Raw genomic sequence first — 21,505 nt, 5'->3', positions numbered from 1 at the left:
AAGTTTAAATGTCCACATGAGCAGGAATTAAAAGCCCAGGATGCCCCACCTCCTCAATTCCTGGTTTGCACATCAGGCTTGAGTCATTCTGACTCAGTGAACACTTCTGTGAAACAAAACAAAAGTGTTTTTTCCAAAATTCCTTCTGGTCTGGGTGAGCAGATCTTCTCAAACGGTAGAGGGAAATAGGCAGAGGTGGCCTGTATCCCTGATGAAAGCACTAGTACTTGCACTTTTGGGTGAAAGGGGCCATCACTCCCCTTTCCTACAGATCTAGCCAGTCAAGTTGTAGAATTTTGCATTTACACTGCTCTGTGAAGTTCAAAAACTGTCAAGTGTTGGCTTCTCTAAAATTTCATTTCATGCAAATACCATGTCATTGCCTTCCCTTTAATTGCATTTTTCCATATCCTATTGAGATCATTCTCTCCTTGGTTTTACAAAGTTCATCTGTAGCATATGAACAAACAGTAACTTAAAAACAATACCATTATAGCATTATATATACCTTGCTTAAGAGAATTAGAACTTATTTTAAAATGACTTTGGAATTTTTCTCTGATCCACTGACTGCTATTTATAAAGATTGCAACTGGCCAACGACCCTCATATCTATACAACTCTTTCCTCTTTGAATATTCAGCAGAGTTGACTTGTTTATCTTTCCTTCAGGCTCCTGCATGTTGGGTGTGCAACGTTCTCAGCTGGAACTACCCTACTGCTTGAAGAAAACTTAAGAAACCAAGCTGTGAGTAGTAAGTCTAAAACAGAGTTAATATTGGTTGGGCTCTCCATCATCTCCAGATTCTTGAATGTTTGGTTGACTAAAATTTAGCCAGTTCATGGTTCCCCACCAAATTACAAAACAGAATGTTTATTGCCTACCAGGTATACTGCCTACCTGGACTGCATGTGTCTGGCAGCCCTGATATGTTTGTACTCTAATCAAAATGCAAAGTCCATCTGAATACCATGGTAATGCATACTTCATTGGCGTTAATATTGACTTAGCTCTGAAGCAGACAAGGTAACTGTTTGCTGTGTAACATTTCAGGTGAAAGTGTTCTAAATGGCTTGACTGAAAATTATGTTTTTGACATAGAAATGTGGAGGAGGGGTCAAGAATTCTGACAAAGAATATGATTTTATTCCTGTACATTTGAATAGCAATATTAAAATGACATGAAATTTGGTAAGGACTTCCATATAAAGTGGATTTTTTTTTGGTAAACATCATTACTTAAAGATTAAACTTTCATTTGGCTTCTTAGAGGTACTTAGCCCATGTTATTAAGGAAAGGAGATTTATGCTGTCATAGCATGTGTGCTCTGTGTACCTTTAATAGGTTTTGAGCACATAGGCTGATTTGAGACAAATTTGATAAAAGGATAGATACCTTTAAAATAATTTAGAACTTCAAATGTTTGTAAAAATAACTGGTAGGTAAGGAGTACCCACACCCGAAGTTAGAATGAATAGATGCTCATTCTATATAGGAGAGAGATTAGAGAAATGCCACAACTGTGGCTTCCACCCAAGTTTGCAAATGAGTCAGATTTAATTTCTTGTGATTCCACAGAGCTGAGTTAACAATGAAAAAGCACCATTATTATCCCAATAACTCTTGAATGATGAGGACATGGATGCATATGAGCATTTGGTGTCTGAGGCGGCTCCCAAAGCACAACCAGAGTCTAAGGGAAAGCCTGTGTCATTTTATCACCTCTAACATTTACTAGCTGTCTATCACAAACAATTATTCTTGCTGACTTGTGTTACTTTTCTGCATGCTACAGGGATTCGTAACATAATAATCTCAAGTCTCAAACTGGAACCTACAGCTTTCTTGCCTTACACATTGTATAGAAGGGGGAGGTAAAACGCCATTTCTGTACTAACCTCACTGAAAGTTGGTATCTTTTTGTTCCTTTTCCTCTGAGCCCCATAGCACTGTTTCTTCTCACTATGTTCTGCTATTACTTTACCCCAGCTGCCAGTGTTGCATAAATGCATAAAACTAGTGAAAACATCCTTTCATTTTCCTCTTCAGATTCTGTCTGGCCAATGTTACTTTTCATGCCAGCTACAGTAAAGATGATAGTTCTATAATGTGGACCCACATTAATGGCTAACAGTGGAGAACAAAGTAGCACTGTAAAACTAAGTTGTAAATAATAGACAGTTATTGTAGAGTGAAGTTAGATGCATGCTTTTTGATCCTTGACTGATGTACCAAGAGAAACGGGAATTTTCATATGACATTACAATTAATAGCATTGCATTGGTATCAGCTGAAAATTACTGTGGCTTAGGTCAACAGAAACGTGATCTGGGTGCCACAGCAGTTAAAAATAGATTACATTAACAAGCAATATGGCAATGCTATGACAATAATATCTATTCTAGAAAACAATATGGATAAGCTGAGGCTGAACAAAGTTCTGTGAAAAATCTTGATCATAACATTCTATAGCCCACAGATTTCTCAATCAAGGGGTTTCTGTTTCTTAAATGTGCCTGCAACAGACATTTTCAGGAGAATTTCTTTAACTGTCCTGACATGTTAATGCAAATCTACATGCAGTACAAAGTTATTTTTCCAGACTGTCACTATCTAGCAAAACGCTGAAGGCCTGAACAATTTGTGGTTTGTAATTAATTTCATTGTTACAAACAATGTCAGACTAGTAGTTTTCTCTAGCATACCGCTTCTAGTATATGGTTTCACTGGGAAACATGAACAATGAATCAGTCAACTGGTCTTGCTTTTATTTAGACAGGTGGAATACAGATATTAAACTTACACAATAAGCAGATGCCTATCTGCATGTGACAGGATTCAAAAATTTTTTTTCATGTTTTCTAAGCTAATGTGAACACTGTGCATATCCTTTACTAAAAGCCAGGATTACTCACCAGATCTGCCAATCCCCAAAATTAGTTTTTTAAAAGGCCATGTACAAGTCAGTGAAAAACAGCTCATCCCTTTGAAGGTTTGAGACAGGCTAATATTTTACTTTTCAGGAAAGATAAGGATGAAACATCAGGAAGCTGTGGCATGTATGGAGAAGTGATACTTAAAGGCAGCTTTCCGTTCAGAACCATGATGCTGGAGAACTTTCACATAGCGCTTGCAACTGAGGCAACTGGCACATACAAAAAGTTAATTCTTAAACAAAATACCTTCTGGAAGTTAACCAAGTGGGATGGACTTACGGATTTAACAACACACTTTGCTTCTATCAAGATATGGTGTGCATATTAGTACTGAAATTTCATTTGGCAAAATATGCATTAGCTGTAAGATATAAGTACCCCAACAAAATAGGTAATAAATGCACCTGTGAAAAATTAGGCATTAATTATAAACAGTCTCTGATAGCTCAAGCTACAGGACTGCTCTTTTAGTTCAACAGCAAAGTACTCATTTGGGAAACGTGAAATAGTTTCAGGAGCAGTTTGTCAGATAAGTTCTCTGTTTCAACTACTAACTGGAAATGATTTGCCAAAGCAGCCATGTTCATCCACATTGTTAACCACTTAATGATCTACAATAGGGGATGAGATCCTGCTTCCACAATATGAATCACATATTCATTGAATTCATTTAGAGTATTTCCAGTTTGGCTGAAGTACCAATCAGGATCTTCATCTTGTACTTTCTGGGAGTAGTGAAGAATGTTTTGGAAATGAAAAGACTACAGCTATACAACTGCAATATATGAGAGTCCAGACCTAGAAAAAAAAACAACTATGTAAAAGGGAAATTGTTGCATTCCTACACTTTCTCAGGCTTTTTTCCTTGTAGGTGGGTTGCTAAGGCTCTGATAGAAACATAGGCCTCAGATCAGAATACAAGAGAAGATGCAATTCTTTTAAAATTAGGCGTTTCAAAATATCGAAGTCCTAGTTTGTTAGAATATAGTCCTCATCTTTTTGTGGGAGAACTGGGAGCTGGAATGTAAGACAAATGTAAAGAGTGACTTGTTCTGAGAAAATAATCTGGGATTCTGCCCAAAAGTAAAACAGTTATATTCCAGTTATATAGTTTCAGGAGGAATGTAAGGCTGAAAAAACATAGCTTGGAAGAAAGACATATTAAGACTGGTAATTTTTCTCTTTTAGTAGTTTCTGTCTTAACAATTTAAAAAATCTAAATTTAAAGATTATATAGTGTTAATAAAAAACTATGCTTAATGGACAATCTGAATATATATATATTTTTAAACAAATTTTGATCTGATGGAAGAAAATTAGTTCTAAGCCTAACCCTCCATACTTATTCATCCCCTTTACCATAGAGCTTTTAACTGGAATGTTTTCCACGTGGAGGGACAGACTGTCTGACAGTGTCTGCATTAGCAATACAAAGTTTAAAAAGTAGCCCTGCATATTCATATCTTGAAGTTTATATTCCCAGTACCTGCAGATGTAAGAACCACATGATAAAATGATTGTTTGCGCTCTGCTCTTTTTAGAGATCTATTGTAGAAATCTGTTTTCCAAATTCAAACTCTAATTATTCCTTTAAATTTGAATTTTAGAATTTACTAAGAAAATTATACCAGGTCACAAATTAAAATCCTGACTAAAGAAGAGAAACAACTAAATTAAGCAACTAGAAATAAGGCAGATTCAGAATAGCAGTATTGCTGATGATATCAGCATTGAGTTAGTGTTCTATTCCATATAGAATTTTTTTCACAGTGGAAAACTACTTTTCTAACTTTTTTCCTCTTTCCCAGTATTTCTTACATATTTTTGTAACATCTGCACTCAAAATTTTTTTTTTTTTTTTAATATCAATCCGGAAAAAGTCAATCATTATTACATAGCATGTCCCAGCTTAATTCCAAGTTGTTACAATCCATGCTAAAAACACCCTGCACGTTTTCCACATTTCAGTGAAAAACAAAGATTTTGTATTAGACTTCATGGTCACCTTTTGGAACTACAGTTTTTCCCCACCATTTTCAAAGATATCACCTCTCTGATGCAAACATTATGCTTGGTTTCCAATCACACTTGGACTTTCTTTTTAAAAAAACATTTCTTCAGAAAGCGTACATAATGGGAATTTTAAGCAATGCTCTTTGACGTAAGGCTTTTTTTTTTGACTGGTGGAAATCTTAGATGCTTTCCTGGCCATATGGCTGTCAGCTAGAAACAACCTCAAAAGGAAGCTGAGAGCACAGTAAGAAGTACCTCAGTTAATGAGGAAAACACTTCAAAGATGCCCTTGACATGTTTTCTATCTGCAGTGGCTGAGGTACAGTAGAGTCAGAGATGGCTGAAGAGAATCTAGAGTGCAGCACCTAGCTGGTCTCAGGGTCTAACACATGAGAAAAGATGCCAGGGAGATGAAAAACCAACTTCAGCAGCAGCCCCAGATGGAATGATGTGATTAGAGACATTCAAAGTTGTAGCAAATAGAGACTGACATTCTGCCCCAACCCCATCTTTGTCTCTGCTGGAGCTATGGTCAGGATAAACTGGCAGCATAAAGAAAGCTGATAGCTTGTTGTCCATTTGGCAGCGCTCTTGCTTTTACTACAGATAAGTCATGCATTTTGCTTTATTCCAGCAACTCACAAGTAGTTCCATTTCATGTTTTTTTGTGAACGCTTATGAAAAAAAAGACTTCCACTTAGTGCAGCCTACTTCTACGGATGCTGCTTAATTATTTCTGTCATGAGTAACTTTGTGTGGTCTCACCAGCTGTTCTATAAAGAGAATCTTTGTCATGATCTTCCCATAGCCAGATTAGCATTGGTAGAGCTTGATCAGTAAAAGCCCTTAGTATATTTTGGGCAGATATGCAGAGAAAAGCCTATGAGCAGTGAAAGTTTTGGGCTGCTCTTTTATTTTGATTCCTTGCATATATCAAAATCCCACATTCATTTGCTACATTTCTCAAGCGACCATTAAACTTTTATTTCAACCATTGCAAATGTAGTGCCAGCCTAAAATTAGTGCTTTCAGCAGGAAAACCTCATCTTAGGGGTTATAAAATGCTTGTCCTTTTTCCTACTGTCAGCTTTTTCTGCTTCTGTCTAGACCATGGATTTCTCTTTTCAACACCAGCAGTGAGTAATCCAGAAGTCTTTCCACCCATGTACTTGTATTATAATAGTCTTCATTCAGTGACTTAGCACGTGAACAAAAGATCTCACTACCTGATTCTCAAACTCTTACACCATAATGTTTTGTAATATTCCTTTTCAAATTAGAAGATTTCTCTGTATACTCATTTTGAGTTAAAATTTCTTCTGACTTCTCTCAAAGAATATTAAAAGCGTTTGTCTTACCTTTGAATAGAATGTATTTTTGAATAATGTGGAATTACTATGTTAGAAAGAAGATGGAGAAATACATATGAACACCAGTGAAAAATACCTGATAATCTAGGACAACAGTACGGAGATCTTGAGAGTAACACTTGCAGACCTATGACTGTTTTAGGAATTCATTTCCATCTGTATTCTCTACCAGGGTCTCTTTGCTACAGGTACACTACGTAGTTTATAACACCAAAGAGGATAACAACGCAGCATGCAACAATGCCACATGGCTAATAATCCCATTCCCATTAAATATTTAAAATTCTGTTCTATTTCATATTCAGAACACAGAAGTAACAAATTAGAACAACTCCATGCTGATTAAAATGACTAAATCAGTATTAAAAGCAAGAGGAAGCCCTTACTTAAAAACAAAATCCTCAAAGGAAGTTGCAATTGTTTTTACTTTTCCCTTGATCTTTTGTTTTCATATGGCAGCATTAGGACAAGAGCAGCTATTCCTAAACTCTAGATTGTCTGTAACAGAAATAATTTGACCCCACTAATGTTCTTTCATCTGTAAAGTGGAAATATTACTGCTTATCTAGGCTCAGAGCACTTCTCATCAGAAGCTGTGAATGTCAGTACTACCCCTTTGTTTTCAGTGATACCCCTTTGGTTCTGCACTGGGTCAGACCGACATAAATCACAGGCAGTTCTAATGCTCTTCCAGCTGCAGCGATAGATACAACTCTGGATCTGTAGTTGCTCCTACATCATGAGATTTGAAATGCTTGTGACATGGGATTGTAGTAATGGTGAGAGCTACAGTCCCAGCAGGCTTCAACAGAGAACATATCTGAACTTCGCTCAGATCTAAAACAGTTTTTAAAGATTTAGCCAAAGACACTGACAAGGAATACAGAGGCACCTACTTGGGAGAGTAGGTGCCTCTGTATTCCTTGGAGCAGGATCTGAAAGACATGCAATGAAATCTCCACCATATAAAGCACCCAGCTTTGTTTGCTCCATGCAGTTAGACAATTGGGCTTCACAAATGTTAAAAAACAATTACAACTTTGGATGTCAAAACATTTCCCACTTCCCTTATTTCAAGGAAATAGATATACAAGCACTAGAATTGCAAGTTTTAGTTACTTTTTAGGTCTTCTTTCTACTAAGAAATCTGGTTATCAGTAATCAAATTTGAACTATCATCTTACAAGGTACTTGCACCAAAAATCTTACAATCCATGCATCATTTAAGGATCTGAAAGTAGAATATCCATGAATATTCTATAGTTGGATATTCTGTAAGTGTGGGTATATTGTTGGACCTGTGTTCTAAATCTTATGTCAGAAAATGCATAACCATTTCCAAAAGACAGAAGAACAGTTTTCATTATCAGACATTCAGTGCATTTCTGACTCAAGCTGTGGACAGTTGGCAAAATTATTCTGTATTTTGCTTGACTTAACATTTTAGCCTCCTTGAATCTGGAATGCCATCAGAAAAGTATAAGGTACCCAAACTTTAGCAACAGAATTAAAAACAGTTATAATCCTTTAACATAGGATATGATCTGAGAGTTAGTATTTTATATGGTGCAGCACAGATGTCTACACATAGTGACTGATTCAATACTATCCATGACATTTTTTCCCACCATGCTTCTTTAGGCTGTGTGTATATGTACATGTTTCCTGGGATTTTGATGCTATGCAGACTTTTTATACTAATTTTTTCAATGTTTGCTTGCTTTGCTTAATATGAGTAGAGCTATTTTTAATTTTAATATTTGTTCAATTAGGCTCTAAATCTCTCATTTTCTCAATAAAAAAAAAGCCGATAATCTCAGACACTCGTGGCATGTTAAAAAGCTATTAGATGATGGTCCTCAGGGACAGCCTTAGACATCCCTTCCTTAGCAATATGTTAATGTCCCACAAGCTCTTGGAGAGTGTCTAAGAATTTCAAATACTGACTTACAGCCTTTGATCTATTGGTTGATCTGGTTATGCATGTGAATGGCGTCAGATAGATCAGATTTAGTAGTGTAAGATTTATAAATGTTTATGTAAAGTAGCAAAGAAAAAAAGATATGGGGTGCATTTCTGTGCCAGTGTAGGCAAAGCTCCAACAATGTCGCCAAGGAACTGCCAAACAGTTGTAGTTACAAATCAATTGCATGCTATTAGTTGGGGGGAGCTAAAAGCAGAAGTCCTGTTAGAAAAACCTAGATGAGAATAATGCAGCATAAAGCCTATTTTTAAAGTAGGTGCTTCAAAATATCTGCAAGATATGTTTTATCTTCCTTCATCACCTGCTCAATGTAAGCAAAAAATTGAATGTTTCATGCTGGGATTTATAATCTCTGTGGACTGCACTATGGTATCAAAGATGAAGTCAGCTACCATCTGCTCCATTTTATGCAAAATAAATGTGGCCCTTGAACTTCTGGCAATCTTCCAATTCAATCCTCCATGCAGATTTCTAACACTCCTGCTTTACAGGATATCCTATTATTCAGCTCAGACAGTAAAATTTTACTATTCATGGTCAACTAGTTGTTGACTGTGTACGGTATTACACAGTGATGGGGCATAAAGATATCTACTGTGTTTTTGTTGTATTTTTAAATTAGGAGAATATTCAGAAACAGTATGTAATTAACCATTAATTCTTTAGCATTGGGGCTATGCAAGGGTCACAGGAACTCTCAATTACTAGATTTTACTTTTTTTTTTAAGCACAAGTCCTGTTGCAGTGTTAACTCAAAATTGAAGACAAAACACTTAAAAAGATGAACATACTGTTCAAGCAAGAAACTTCATGCAAACATCTTAGCAAACTCACCCAAATCATTACAGAAACCTAGTTTTGACATTTTTATAGGGAACTTGCAAATTAAATTTTTTCCAATGTCATTTAACTTGGATAATATAGAAGGCTAATATATCTGAATTGTCAGTACCTCTTAAAAACATAGTTAGGCAGTTAGATTTTTCTGTTTATTTCTATGCTGGCATTTTGTTACCTGAAGCCGAAGTAATACTTTGTACTTGCTTTTAGAAAGAAACTTGTGATATGTACCTCTCTTCAAAATCTCCAGATGTGATGGAATGCTATGGCTCTGTTCAAATCGCACTGCAAGTGAAAATTGTGTTTGTTCTATTTGAAGTACATGAAACATCCTATTGGTATCTGATTACATATCAAAAATCACTTGTGCTTGATTTTTAAATTAAAAGTGTAAAAATATGCTATTGCTCAGAAGTCACACCCTGATCTGCCTATAATTTTTTTCATGTTGAAATTCTGAAACAACGCCTAACTAAAAAAAAATCACATATTAAGAAGTTACATTTTATAATATTCATACTTACTATCAGGCAAGACAAGAATCAAGAATAGAAAGCAGAAGGGAAATTAATTCACCTTTTGAACTCTATGTGCACATTTTTAGGATTTGATCCTGGTAGTCCTAAACAGTTTATCAAATCCAGGGACCCATTCGTATTCAGATAAAGTCTGTGATAGCAGAGTTTTCTTATCTTCAAAGGAGAGAATTCAGATTCTCAATACAAAGAAAAACCCCGAACTCCCGATAAGAACTGTAAATCTTCCCTTTGAAGACTGACAGTATGAAGGATTCCTGTTCGGAGAAACTGGAGCAATATTTTTAACTAAGTGTCTGGACTTACATATCATACCCTACAAAATGCAAATATTTTGATGAGAGACTATGCTCAAAGTTGGGACTTACAGAACTAAAGCGGTTACTATAGCAGACTGAGCTGGAGCAGCAGCAATGCTGGAAGCGGCAGTCTAAACAGAACTCCCATGGTTACTGCCATTTTCGGTTAGTTATTTCACTCTCATCATAGAGACCTTTATGTCACAGTGACTACTGTGAAAGGAGGCCAGAGAACTCCTGCAATAGTGACTCCTGGTTTAAAGGACTGATGGCTTTTCACAGACATTTGGAGTTTAACTCCTTAAAAATACACTTTTACCATGATGCCAAGATTTTAATTTTGCAGTGCATTCCATTAGAAACTAACCCAATAAAAAGACCCAAGTATTAACTGTGCTATAGGTTTGCCTCAGCTTCTTTACAACTTTTTTTGGAGAATGTTTATTTTTCAGACTATTATCCTGTCTGACAACAGAAGTTCTAATGCTCAAGTAGGTCCAGGTGCATATTTACTGTCACATCTCTCAAATGCTGCCTATTGTCCTTTTGTTAAACGTTAATTTAACTGAAAAGGATGCAACAGAAAGCATTCAGGAAGATTCCAAGGAGACTGCTCAGTATTGCTTTAATATTATTCTCCTGCTATCTCATTCACTTCCAAACTGCGCAGTTTTATCCTTGAAAATTTTCCCTGACTTCCTTCCATGAACTGTTTGAGCCCACAAGTCAATTTTGAGTGTTTGTCTTCAAAAGTTACTAACTGAACTTACTTTGAAGGGGAAACGTGGCTGGCAAACACAGAGAAGTTATTTTTCCCCGTAATGATTTAGCCTTTGATGCAAAGACAGATGGTCATGATCTCCTCCTCCTCCACCCATGGATTTTTCTAAAATGACACCCAAGTTTTTCTTGGCAGCAGTTAGGAAGTCTGGCAAACAGCTCGCTTCAACTCCAATTATATTGACCACATTAATGCAAAATATCAGCAAATGAAATGTTCCGTATTCATTTGCAAGAGATGCATTAAAATTTGCAGTGAAACAAGATAAACACAAATTAGAAACAAATGCCTGCTGCTTACCTCCACACTTACATCTAAGGATTTACTATGGCCCATTTTTTTCACTGAGAAATATTTCTTGCTGGCATAGGGCATTAACTCTCATAGTACTTCTTAAGGCCCTAGCACTTAATAGAATTAGATTTCTGAGAATATCTTTGTAGACAGATTAATACCCATTTCATTTGAGTGTTTTAAGGAATGCTAGAGAATAATACTTTCCTTCCTTGCTCCAGGGACACAAAATCTTCAGATGAATGTTATCTCTGGATTTTTTTTTAATCAAAGCTTTTCACACTTGTCTGTGCTTGTCGCACACATCTCCTAGGCACAGGAAAAGCAACCAGGAATGTGACTAATTCCTTATCCTAGGGCTTCTAAGCTGAATGTTTTTCCAAGGCAGTACCTACTATCTGAGGTATATTTCTCTCAATAACAAGGAAATCTTCCAGCAATTCTTTTTTCACCCAGTTACAGGCTAAGTTCCTGCTGGTCCTGTGTGCAGTGGCAGCTGCATGTTAGCTCCTGTCTGCTAATAACTGGTGAGCAGGTTAATACTTCTCTATAGGTATGAGCCATCACAAATACCTTTACCCATGACAGCCAAATATCACCCTCTAGAGAAAGCTATATCATTAGACAATTTTGTTCAAATTTGTTACTCACCATCTCTGTAGCAGTGACAGTAGGCAGAACATCTCTAACATCAGTATATTTACAGAAACGTAAAAAAAGTCCCTTTAAAAATTCTGTTTTTCTCCTACCAGAGTGTAATTACCAAGAAGTTATAACTTCTATGAAGTGCTCCTACATTGATGAAGATGTTTTGTTGATGACACTTTGTTGTTCTACCCAGACAGTCTCTAATTCTGAATTTGATTTGTATCCATGAATTGTGCTTAAGGTGTTAACATTTCCATGCTATTTAAAACAAAGTCTTAATTCTTAAGTAGTAATCTATCAAACCAAACGCTTCTGATTGTTCTGCTTGGCAGAAAAATTCTGTGCTTATATAGCTACATATTTAGGCAGATTGAACTTGGGTATTTGTATATTAATTCCTAATATTGGTATTTATTCACACTACAGCAAAAGTAAAATCATCTCTCTTCCTTAAAACATTTAGAAACCTGAAATTGATGCCCAGCATTGAATCATAGCAGGATTTGAAAGGACATCCCAAACGTAAAGGTGTCTCTGTCCAGTCCTACTTCTTTATCAGTCCTCATCTTTGCTGTAAATATCACACCCTCCTACAGTGTATATATTCATTACACAGCTGCAGCTCCTCCTCTGAGCTAGCTAACACAGCTGTAGCTATAGAGTGCAGACCAGATGGCCAGGCAAACCAGGCTTCCTATTGTCTGTAGAGCACAATTGCTATTGCCGATAATCTCTGCTCCTAGACCCACACCATTTGTGCGTTAACTAATATGACTGTTCTTACCTCAGTTTAAAACTGACTGGTATCATACAGCATCAATAGATCTATTGATTGAGAACTTTCCACTGGTAAGCGTTGTCAACTTATTTTTCTCCCTGTTTCTTGTGGTAGAAATATTGACCTACAAAACAGTCCTCTTCACCTGTTTTAGCCATGCTGTGCAAAGAAATTCTGTTGTGAATTAACACCTAAGGATTTGATTTTCCACAAAAGAAAAAAAAAAAAGCCTTTTTCATGCTTTACACATCTATCACTTCCAGAATTACATGTGTATAATGATATTGTATATACATTAGGAGACAATTCAGAAATGAGGAGTTATGAACAGCACCAATCTTACAGTATGAAACAGGCTTGGCCATCAACTTCAGTCAGCTATCAAAGTGGAACAGTGGAAACAGCAGCCAGAAAAGGAAATGGATCAAGGAGCTTGCTATACTGCACAGACAAAAAAGGTGATTGTTCTTGGGGCATAGGGAAGGGGGATCCTGGTGTATTAATGCCTCTAACTTTATAGTGATAGGGCTGGCTAAATACATAGTCACTTTTGAGACTAACATTTAAAACATTTAATATGTACAATTAGTTACAATGTCATTATAAGTTACTGAACAACTTGCTTAGAAGTTGTTTTTTTTTTTTTTTTTTTTTTTTTTTTTTAGAACCTGCCATGAAAGCAATTCTTAAAGCTCAAGGAAACATGGACATTCTATTCACATTTGGAATCATAACATCAAATCCGTAGTTTTCTGCATTTACATTTTTGAGTGAGTTTTGTTTGTGGATTCTTTGTTCAGCAAGTGCACTCCTTCAAGCCAGTACAGCTAGGGCATCTGTAAAAATGTTTAACTCCTTGATCTGTGCAAATTTTATTGCTAATAATCTAATCACATTTCATGAGTCCAACCAGTCATAGTACAAACTTGATTTTCACAGTCTCTCTGCTCTACCTGTTCCATTTCCACAAACATAAAAACAGTCCCCTAATCATTTTAAAGTATCAACCATTTTAAAGTCCAGCCGTTGCTAACCTGTTTATTCTGCAGTTTGCTTTTCCTTTAATACTGCTGTGTTTGAAGGTAAGCCAAGTGTTTTGGTATGGGTAGCTTTTGAAGAGGAGGGAAATAAATTAATTTCTAACACATCTAAAATGACACTTGATCCCTGACATTTTAGTGAGAGAAAACAATCTAAGGAAGCTGAATTTTAAACAGTTTATTTAGAATGTACAAAGACAAAGAATGTTTTTGACCAGGGTGCTTGTGATCTCATTCTTTAAAGTTACCCCACTGTAAACCAGTAATACCTACAAATGCAGTGCAACAAGAGGAAGATATATCTTCCCTTCCAAAGTTCTGAAACAGTAAAACCACCCCACTGACTCCAAAGAGAATCTTCTCTGCAGTACCTCTTCTATGCAACTCATGGAGAGTTGTAGACTTCATAGTTAACACCTGCCCATTTGCTGGCAGGAGGGGAAGAGTTCTGGCAGACTGTTCTGCCAGTGGCAAGGCAGCTAGCCCTGTCACCTATGCTGCTCACTGTGCAGAGCAGAACAGGAGAGATGTGGTCTCTTATGTGGTCTCTTATTTAGGGCAGTTCCAGAATCTTCACATGGAAGTTAGCCAATTCCTTTAGATCTGCCCTTAAATGCACTCAGGTCAGGATAGATGTGAAATACTTGTGATTTGTTAGGTTTCATGCATTTCAGTTTATTGCCTATGGTCCTTTCACTGGGCACCACTGAGAAGAGTTTGGTCTTACTCTGCTTAAAGCAAGTAGGGATGTGCCTGATCCATTTGAAATATAATTGTTTAATAGCAACTAGAGATAAAACCTAGCTCCAGAACAACACATACGTGGGTAAGAAACCATGGCATAAACCTTCAGTCACGCTGACAGGAAGAATGTTCATGCTGACCATCCTGAGCATCGGTTAACAGTGCCTATAACGAACCAACAACTGATGAAGAGTAGCATGAAAGACAGCAATCAGCCTAAACAGTAGCCTTCCTCCTTCATCTTCCTGGACAAAGACATTCCTGAACAAAAACAACCATGAAATCTTGTTAAAATGTGTACACAGTTATTTGCTGTGATGAGTACCTCCCTAGGTAGGGGGGTGATAGGAATTGAAGGAGTGAGAGTGGTGAGCTCTTGTAACTTTGGCTGTAACAGATGCTGACAACCTGGAGAATGCTCTAATCCTGTCTACTCTGCAATAACCCCCAGGACTAATTTCGCCCTCATCTCCCTACAGTAGGGTTTGGAAGTCGCTTCCGCTATTAAGGTCAGCAGTTATTGCTGAGGGGCTGTTGCATCCTGCAAAGTAGTTAAGTAGTACAAAATTCAGAAATCCAGAAGCTGTCCCCTTGAAATTAAGTTACCAATGCTTAGTAAAATGCCACAAAGAACTGTGCTCTGCAGCTAAAGTGGCATCTAGTGATTTGGTTGAAAATTTCACTTTCCTCCCCCAAGAAAGTAAATTAAACATCTGTCAAGTAGTGCAAAACTTAGACACCTGATGCCACCCACAGTTCTTCTACTGAAATGTGAGCCATTAAAAAAAAAAGTCAGACTTAATTTTAAAGCCATATGCTGCTCAAAACACTCAGAGGAGATCTAGAATGTTACATGAATTCTTGCTTGAATCCATGGAGTTACCAGATTATTTTTTCCAAACTGTTAGGAAGCCCAGCTTTTTTTTTTTTCCTAAACCATGATGAAAAGTGATTTTTTTTTAACTGATAGACAATTTTAACTTCATGAAAATGATGTTCACCAGCACTTGCTTAAACCAAACAGGGTTGAAGAAGAGACTGCAAGATTCCCCCATGCAGTGCTGTCAATTGATTTCTTCTCTTGCTTGAAAAACACCTGCTATTTTAGCCTTGGGCCTCTCCTTCTATAGTTTCTTGCTGCATCTTTATGGCTTCAGCAAATAAACACATCTTTTCTAGAGAGCACAATTTTTATTAATTCTCACGAACCACAGAACTGGTGAAGTCTGCAGAAGGGTGTATGAAAATATTGTTGTTTTTTTGTTGTAACATTCAGATACGGACTCTTCAATCCTTCAGATGCAAGCCAGGTAGGGCTAAGTTTTAAGGTAACCCTCAAACTAACGATTGTGTCACCACTCCTACAAACCTTGCATACTTCGAATCATGTAGTCAAAACTGAAGGAGGGAATGCCTTCAGGTATTACCACCACTTACATAAGTTAGAGTCTCCTTGTGTTCTTGTACCATTTGTTTAGGCTATTCTCTAGATGAAAGCTTGAATTATACAGTAGGATCTTAATGATACAAGCCTCACATAGCCTTCTGGACTAAACTGAAATTCAACACATTGGTCATTTTCATAACAATGTCAGCTGCCTTTTTCTTCCCCCCCCCTCTAGTGACACTTCATTAAGTAACAACTCTGATACTCAGCGTGGCATATGTGAGACAGGGCACTCACTTGCCCAATGCAGAAGCATATGGATCTGGAATTGGCTGTAAACTCAGGTAGACATCTAAGCCTCTTAGCCTATAGAGGAGAAAGTAGCTGTCATAACATACAAGAAATGAAACAGAGATTGGGGCCTCTAGAGAGGATCCCAATGTAGAATCATCATTCCTTGATCTGACATTGGGGGTGAAGGTAGAATGGCAAAGTACCTCCACAGCTGCTGAAGGCACAGCCACTAACACTTGTAGCATAGTTGACACTGTTGGTGCTCGTGGCAGAGAGCTAAGGCAGGAAAAGTATTTTTCTCCCACTCACTGTAGCAGACAAACTCTAAACTGGACTTGAAGCTATGTTAGTTGAAGCAAATGCTTCAAAGAAAGTGCTTTCTGCAGACTTAATAAACCTCAGTGGCAAGGTGTTTGACCTGCTCTTGTATTATTATAGAAAAATGTCATTACATAAAGTTATGGCTCATTCCTAACACTTCCCTAATAAATCACTCCATGAGACTGTCTTTGTGTGGACACAAGATTTTTGAGTAGTACTTAGCATTTTAAAGCATTAGAAATTCATCTGAGCAGTAGATGGACAAAATAAACCTTAATCCTGAAAATCTTGGAGATGTAATATGGAGAAGTTCACGTTTTATTAAAAAAACACAATATTAATTTTCTTGTCTCCCAACAAGACTGTAACACAATGGTCAAGACTTTGTTCATGGCTAATATGAGCCTGTCTTGAAATATCTATTGCATTAGTTCTTTTACAATAATTGCCCCACTGCTTGTCTTCTAAAATATTATAAAGAGATAACTGCTATAATAAGCATATGTTATCTCTTACTGTTTATAGTGACTTCCTGGGTGGTATCACATATTGTGTACTTGCGTACTGGTCTGCATAGACTCCAGAGCTATCGAAGATTCTGGGGAATAAAATGCAATTTGTAAGCCCAGAAAGTGCCCATTGGTCCTGCGGAAACTTACCCTCCCCCTGAGGGTACCGAAGACTTCAGTTACTTATCTATACTTCCCACAGTCCTAGTTTTATAGGAATTCTTTTAATCATTCCTCTAGTAGGAAAGCAGTTTATGCACAGCATCAAGGAACAATAAGAGCAGAGCTATTCTTTAAGGAAAAGCAAGTCAGGAGTTATAGGTGGCCACAGCACAGACTGGGTAAGAACCTTACCAACACGACAGTCCCACAGCACCAGAGACAGGGAAGGAGAGCAGGATGGCTACTGAGCCTCTCCATGGGCCAGTGAGCAGTAGGTAGGACAGAGTCCAAAATCCACCAAGGCATGCCTCGCAGCACTTCAAGAACAGGTTTAATAGCAGGCTTGCCTAAGACACAGTTCAGGAAGAAGTAAATGTCCCCGAACCAGAGCTTAAATGGAGCCTGTGGTAAAAGGCTGTGGGAGGCTTCAGGTGAGGCTGGTCAGGCTAATTAAGGCCTATTATTGCACTCCAGGTCCCAACACACAACGTGGAGACTTTGTGTCATGATGTCGAAGTCAACAGATTTTTTCTGTTAGCAAAATAATGAGAATGCAGATGTAGATAAAATGGGGGAAGAGTTACCCCCTGCTTTCCATTCCCCAGATTCCCAGTATACTTTAGAACAGTCTTTAGACATAAATAATAGCTTTCTAAGATATGTAGGATCAGCCCCATCTTGCTACATTTGGTCAGTCACTTACGAATTTGATTTCTTTTCTGATACATAGCATCCTAAATACTCGTGAGCTTTTGTAGTCCCTTTATAACTGATAAATTGCCTTATAGATGTTTCCTGAATGTTATAGTTTCTATTTTCCTGATTTATTTTGCCTTTGTGTCTCTGAGTATTTTTAGAAAGCTAACTTAATTAAAACTAAAATTATTTTATAGAGGCTTCATACTCAAATAAGTACATGACACATATGTTAAAAACAAATTTTGATTAAAAAAACAAACAAAGTTTTAAACAACTTTTTTATAATGTAACTTTTCAAATACCACATGCTGTAGTTGATGCGCATATGAATGCGTATGTAGATGTGTATATAACTAACACACAAGTGCAGCTATATTCTCATGTGTAAGTGATCTACCATAAAAAAATTAATGATGAAGGTAACAAAATGATACTAAGAAGCAAGACTCTACCCTAAACCCAGCACACTCAAAGGCACGGGAGGGGAAACAAAAGTAAGAGAAAAATCAAAAAGTTCTGGTAGCTCTCTCTTTATATGTCCAGTATTACATTGACTAGTGACCTTCAAAATGAGTCATGTCAGATACTGCTGATTTAGAAATAGATACCTGCTTTGTGTATAAAGTGGGAATATGGATAATTTTTATGTCTTCCACCTTCAGTCCTGGAAACAGGGCTTTTGAGTTATGGATTTGCTTTTGAAGTTATGTATTTTCTTGAAGTAGATACCTGTATAGATAACTGATAGACTGGTAGTCTCCTTAAAAAAGAGTGGGCAACAGTGGAAGTGGCTTCCTAAATTCTTGAAGGGTTAAAAAAATTAAAACAGGCAGTATAAGAAATACGTTTCTGAGTATACTGTTTGAAAACTAGAAAACATTTTTGCTTATTGCCTTGTCTCTAATTTCTAACTTTATTGGCTTTTAAAAATATATTTAGCCTAACAAATAGCTTTGTGATGCAATTTGTATGCAATATTCTATTACACTGATTTATCTTCAGCGAGCAGAATCTTTTATTTAAAAAAATCAAGCTAGACTATGGTGATTCTTAATGCAGTGTCTCTAAAGACACAAGTCCTTTTCATCTTTTCAGAATGCATATATAATGCCCATAGGAATAATTCATAAAAATAAATCACATTGACACTTTCTATGATATCTTGTAAGGCCTGCAGGGTGGCAGTGGCAGCAGCCACTTTTATTTACTGTGTGTCTATTCCCCCAAAAGCTTTCTGTCCTAGTTTTAATTTGGCTTTACATCATACTAAACAAATCATTTTGTTGTGTTTTTAATTTTTTTTTCTACATTTGAGAGTCTGTTACCTTCCTGCTAACCTTTTTGAAAGTTGACTGTAAGTTGAAAGGCCGTGGTGATACCATCCTTTATGAGAAAATTTTGTGATCTTACCATAGCAGTTTTTCAAGCACAATTTCTCTGCTAGTGTAAGGGCTTAAAATGTTAAAGCAATTAATATGAAGAATCATAGGATCACAAAGTCATGACATAATTCATGTTGGAACAGACCTCAGAAGGTCAATGAGCCCAATGACATGTGGAGATAACCAACAATGCTAGGTAGAACAGACCTAGGTCAGACCAAGAAGGTGGCACAAATCAGGTCACAAGACCATGAACGTCGTGATATGCAGGTAACAGGTCTGGTATTCTCTGGTGTCATGGCTGCTAGAGCTGCATAAACTTTGTCTTGAGAAAATTCTTGCAAGTTTCTTAAACTGTGCTCTTACATATAAATAAAGCCTCTCCTATGGAAAGTAAAAGCTGGAGACTTCTTTCTTCAGCTATTCTACAGCCTTCTTCCCAGACTTGCATCTACTCAAGATACAACACTTGTGGATTTGTTAACACTCTGCTGGGCAGTTTAGGAATTGATTCTATAATGAAGAGGTGAAAAATACATTCTGAAGGTGTCAAATGTAACTAAGTAATAACTTGTGCTATTTTATAGCAAAATATTTTATATTTTATAGACTTTTCCAGCTATGGAGAAGTCTTCCTTCTTGTTCATCGAGTTGTTAAAGAAACAGCCTTGTCTCACAAACTGAGCAGGAAGTAATTATTTTTAGATATGGATACCTCATGCTATTTTACCTTTCCAGCTTAACCACCATAAATGTAATATACAAATACACAGCTGAAGCATAAAAACAAAATGCACAACAATCAGCACTTGCCCCCCAACAAGTGATCTCACTTAACTGATAGTCTAATAGTTCCTCTTTGGTTATTTGACTTAAGGAGAATTTAAAGGCTGTACAGATCCTGAGTTGCAGATGTGTTTTATAAAATTGTAATATTATTAGATAGAAGATGTAACTACAGAAAACTTTCCTAATAAAATTAATACATTTTAAATCAGTTTAAGAGAAATTAGGTAATATAAACTTTTTAAGTAAAATTTTGTGCTGGAAGTTAAATTCATGTTCTTCACATACAAAAAAAAAATATATTTATATAACCCTTGCTTTCACAGAGAGTAGAATCAAAGCTGTACTATACCCAAAATATAACTTCAGAAATGCACATCATATATATACATGTACATCTAGTGATACTTTTATGGGAAGTAATTTTAAAATATATTTTTAATGAAGTTTGAAAAGATAGTGAAAGAAGTTGTAGGACAATATCTCTTTAAAGCTCTGTTTATGAAATAACTGTAATGAGTTGTGTGGGTTTTTGTTTGTTTATTTCATTCAGATGAACATCAAAAGGTGTTTGTTGGTTTTTAATTAAAGGTAGCATAGCCCTAATGGTAATTTGTATAAATCACCTATGTTTTTTTGTATGTACATCTATCCCATAATCTAAATTTCAAGTACAGTTATGTAGGTATGTGAAATATTACATTCTGCTAATTTTAAATGTTAAATTACTTACAGACTTCTTTCTGTTTCATTTGAAGATCATACAGTTTAAGTTTTCCTCTTGGCAACCCTGTAACAGAGGTTCTTGTCTACTCTTTTACATGTGAGGCAACTGAGATAAAGAAAATTCAATGGACCTATGCAGTTACTTAATTACTGGCAAAGCTGAAAGCTCAGAGACAAAAAATAATCATAGCTCCACTGAATAGAAATATAAAACTTAGGGATCATTCAGGAAGGCAAGATTCTGCTCCAAGTCTTTTATTCGTGATGTAAAAGGATTTTCCTTAACATTAAAAGTAAGAACAGGGATCATGATACTAATTTTTGATTCGTGCTTTCATTAAAAAAAAAAAAAAAAACAAAAAAACAAAAACTTAAACTGAGTCTAATGCTGGAAAAAAAAATAATAATCCAAACTCTACTATAATTCTTGCCTCACAGAGATAAAAGTACGTTCTGAACTTCAGCTTGGGCTCAGCAATCCCCCAGTTTTCAGATCTGAGCCAGGACCCTGATGGCAATACAGCTGCTCAGGTCTCTAATAACAATCACTTCAGTCACCATCAACAATGAATATAAACTTTGGGACTTGCTGTGAGCAATGCAACTAATTTGGATTTTTTGTGGAGCTTGAAAAAGAATGAGTTGATCCAAAACGATGTTAGGAAAGAAAAATCTCAAGTTTGATTTATTTTTTTTTCTTAGAGAACTTAAAAAATTTCCTTATTTAATATGAATTATTTTGACATGGATTCATGTTTGTACTGGAAATGTTACAGACGGAGAATGGTGCAAGCTATACTGTTGTTCTCCTTTGACAACAGTGGCTTCATATTCATAGACTTCAGTAAGAATATTATGGCAAGTACATTTTTTAACTGCTTTCATTTTTTTTAAATTGAAATTATATTTATTATGTTAATTATGTTTTCTCACTATCAGTTCATCTGTTTGTGTACCTGTCTCTGCAACAACTT

This window comes from Anas acuta, chromosome 12, assembly GCF_963932015.1.
Source record: "Anas acuta chromosome 12, bAnaAcu1.1, whole genome shotgun sequence".
NCBI lineage: Eukaryota > Metazoa > Chordata > Aves > Anseriformes > Anatidae > Anas > Anas acuta.
The sequence above is the reverse complement of the archived record's forward strand: the minus strand, read 5'-3'. Positions refer to the sequence as shown.